Here is a 4,174-nt window from a genome sequence, read left to right on the forward strand (position 1 = left end):
CTATAGTCCCCAGTGTTAACTTTACATTTATGATTCTGGAGGGAAACACCACATTTTTATTATAATGTTACTTAAATAACAGGGGTGCCAAAAAATGTATACAAGTGGACATTTTGGTCAATGTTGCTCAAGCAGTAGTTCACTGTAATCAGAAGTGTCTGGATGCTGATGGTAACCACTTTGAGCACCTCTTGTAATTGCAAAAGTCAAACGTGGCTTGTATTCATCTTTTGTTATTGGTATAAATTAAGTATGTGTATTACAATTTTAATACAGTTTTCCCTTCTTAAAATGTGTATACATTTTTAACACCCCTCCATGCATACAAAAATAGAATAAGGCTTATATCTTTTAAACAATTAAAAACAACAAAAATATTAATTAAATGCAAACTAAACTAACTAGTGTAAATACAAATTAAATTCACTTAAATTTAATGTAATGGATAATGTTTTGCTGAAACCAGTCATGACTGTCAATGATAGAGAATCTTAAAGACGGGCTTTTTTTGAAGCCAGCATGACTTACCAACCACATTGGGCTTTTGCTACTTCAAATTGTGATATCGTAATTTATAATAATGTTGACGTAAGAAACATCCAAACCTGTAGAGAATTTTTATGAGTTTGTTTGAGCCAAACTGACGACATTTGCCAGGAAGCAAAGTCTCAATGGATTAAGAAAATTATCTCGAGAATGGCAGTTTCACAGCTGATTTTATACATTTGAATCAAAGGAGATGTGATGAGGGTTATATGAAATCCATTGGTGGTAGATTAAGGGGGCTGGAGAAAGCAAAGCAGAGAAATCTCTGGGATGGTGTTGAAAAGATTCTGTAAAGGTATCAGATGGACACTTGTCTTATTACAGAGACCACTTCATGGACAGTATAGATTCCTGACCACTGTAGTGTACACCTGCGGCTGAAGCTGAATAATAATGAATGTCAACTATAAATGTGTGTGTGTGTGTGTGTGTGTGTGTGTGTGTGTGTGTGTGTATNCAGTTTGTAGCCAAAACCAGCTCACTCCAGTTACAGAGGAGCTCCAGTAATAATCCACCCTTTGGGAAGCTTCTAGTCTTACCAATCCCAACCAACCAACATGCTGGTAGATACTGAGAGCAAAAGGAATCTAGACAGTGAAAATAAATAGCACAAACTTCTTGCGCTTGACCTTCTCAGTCCCTCAAAATCTTCCTCCCAGCGCAATGGCTTGTCTTATTTGGTTTCTGAGGTCCTTGCTGATTACAGTGGCATCAGAGGGAAAAGCATAGATGGGGATGTTGAGATAACAGAAAAATGAATTTGCCAATGATCAGGCAAAGAAGAAAACAGGAGCTACTCAGTACCTACTACAAACCAGGCAATGTGTTGGCCCTGGAGAGACAAAAATAAGTAAGACTCTGATCTTGGCCTCATGTTATACACAATCCCTGGGTTAAAACTAACACACACAGTGTGATCACAGAATATAGTGAATGCTGCTGCTGAGGGCCATCCAGTGGAAAGGCAGGGATCTTCAAAGCGGGAAGCGATGTCGAACCTCAGTAATAGTGTGTGAGAAGTTTCAACTTGTTCAGTGCAGTCAGTCGGATGTGAGCTACAGTTGAGAGGAGGTGTTTTAAAGTGTGTCATATATCATCCTCCATCATGACAACACTTCATGTCACACATCGCTTCTGGTATATGGCAATTTCTGTCAAATAAAAACATTACAGTGTGTCCTCATCTACCTTATTCACTGGACCTGGAACCGTGTGACTTCTGGCTCTTCCCCAAAGTCAAAATGATTCAGGACATCGAAGCAGCCACAATAGCACAACTAAAGACACTCATGAAAGGGGACTTCCAGAATTGCTTCAGAAAGTGGCAAGAATCACGGGATAAGTGTGTTCGAAGCGAGGTGGGGGGGTATTTTGAGGGGGCAATGTGCCTTTCACTGTAATACATTTTTTTATTTAAACATTCACCTTATGTTTCTATCACATCTTGTATAAATGAAAAACATTTCCACACATACACACACTTCTTGGGGCCACTGCCACTGGACAACTTGGCTTCAGCTGCATTCAGTTCCTCTCAACATTCAGATGTCCAGAAGAGAGGATGACTTGCTCGGAGGGGGCCACGTGCTCTCCGGGTGGTTGAGGGTTAGGATCCCAGCTTCTACAGCCAACATGAATCCAATGTACAGCTCCCCAAAGGAAGGGATGCTGAGGAGCCAAAATGAAAGCTTTCCATGTGTCTCAGTCAATCCTGAGAGAAGGATCAGAACCAGTTATGGACAAGAGTGCATTCCCCATGTCTGTATGTCCCCTGGGGGGATGTAGGTTTTAGACCCAAGCAGTGCAGGGCAAGTGGCTGATACATTCGCAATCAGTGCTGGCTTCTGTAGCCTGGGCCAGGTTGTAACACTTCTCACTTCTCCCAGCTCCCCAGGGCACCCACCGAAACACTGGCTGCCCAGCCTGGGGCTCTGGTAGTCAGAGAGTTATGAGGGGTCTGCCCAGACACAGGAAAGAGGAGACCCACACCATTCTGTCCTGTGGTCTTCTCATTTCTTACTAGATTTAAATGATTCTGAGGCAGCAGAGAGATTCTGTGAGATCTGCCTTCAAGTGTAAAGACAGAGAGGAAATACAGCAGAATTTTTCAGGTCCCATTGATAACAGAAGACAGAGCCTACAGACCCGGAGCTGTCCAGGGAACACCTGCCAAGTGCTTCAGGTAAATCCCCCAAATCTAGTTTTGATGTGGGAACTTCTAGTGGCACACCCAGTAACTTTTACTTNTCCTCTCTTCAGGGGTCAGCCTAAGGCTCTGGCAAGGTGGGGCCAAGGTTTCTGAGGGAGGGTGGGGTGGGCTTTTACCTATGCAGTTTTTTTTTTCCTATCCGAGAAACAAAGAGTGGAAAAAAAGTAAAAAATAAATAAAAGGCCCCTCGCCGTTTTTAGCTCAGACGCTCCAGCAGAGCCCCTGCTGCGCTACAGAAGCCCACCCTGTCGCTGCAGGGCGTGTCTCAGCAGCTGCAGTTGTGGGCTGCGTCTGCACGTTTCTGGCTTTCCTCTTCTCCTGCTCCACCGGTTTGAGGTTTTTGCCTCTGAGTGCGCACGCCCTGGGGCTCCTGTCGCACTCCTGGCGGGACCTCCCAGAGACTGAGCCCGCCCTGATGCTGCAAGTACCTCCACTGTGTCCTGGCTTCCTACAGCTCCACAGCCCTGGGTGCGGACAGACCGCGTTTCAGCTCACCCGTCTCTTCTCTTTGTTCCCCTACTCGCCAGGTCGGAGGATTCTGTCTCAGCGCGCGAGCCCGAGGTGCAGCGAGCAAGCTGCAGGAACCAATCTCACAGCTCTGCAGCCGTGGGTGCGGACAGACCGCATTTTAGCTCTCCAGCCTCTTCTTGTTCCCCTACTCACCTAGCCCGAGGATTCTGTCTTAGCACACTCAGGCCGGAGGTGCGGGGAGCGAGCCATGGAGAACTCTCTCCGATTCTGCTTTCTGAGACCTCGAGTCTCAAATGCCTTGGTGGGGACTGTACCCCCACGCATCTCGCCTCCCTCTTTCCCCACTTGCCCTGTCTGCCCACTTCTAAGTACTTGGCGTGGGAGTCCCTTCGCTGCTCAGCGTGCTCGGTAGAGGTTTTCTAACATATTGTTTAAAAAAAATTATATCACATTTTGCAGGTAGTATTTTCAATTTTAAATACCATTGCGGGAATATGTTACAAACACCTCATGCATGATTTGTTTTTGGCAGGGTAGAAACTTCCCGTCTGAAGTCACTTTGATTCCTAAAATAAGTGTATTGTGTATCTTTTACAGTGCCTCTTTCTGATAAGATCTCAAAATATTGAGTTTTCCATGTTTTATTTTCAAAAGAAATAGCCTTCAGCATTTCTATTTCTCCTTGAAATTGGAGCAAGGGGGCTGTCAAACGAAGTAATTATGCTGATGACACTGGCTAAGATATGGAAGTCATCTGGGTTGGGAAGGGGTTCACTGACCTTCTGTTCACATTTGTTAGAATGACTTGCTAAAGCCAACAGATATTTCAAAAGAGAAATATTCAATCTCTATTAGATGGATTAAAATGCAATCTGAACCCTCCACTCTCCACCTCTTGTGATCACTATTGTGTGGCTGAAAATGTGTTAGAGGCCAGGAAAGTATTTG

The sequence above is a fragment of the Hipposideros armiger genome, unplaced genomic scaffold, assembly GCF_001890085.2.
Source record: "Hipposideros armiger isolate ML-2016 unplaced genomic scaffold, ASM189008v1 scaffold_786, whole genome shotgun sequence".
NCBI classification, from domain to species: Eukaryota; Metazoa; Chordata; class Mammalia; order Chiroptera; family Hipposideridae; genus Hipposideros; species Hipposideros armiger.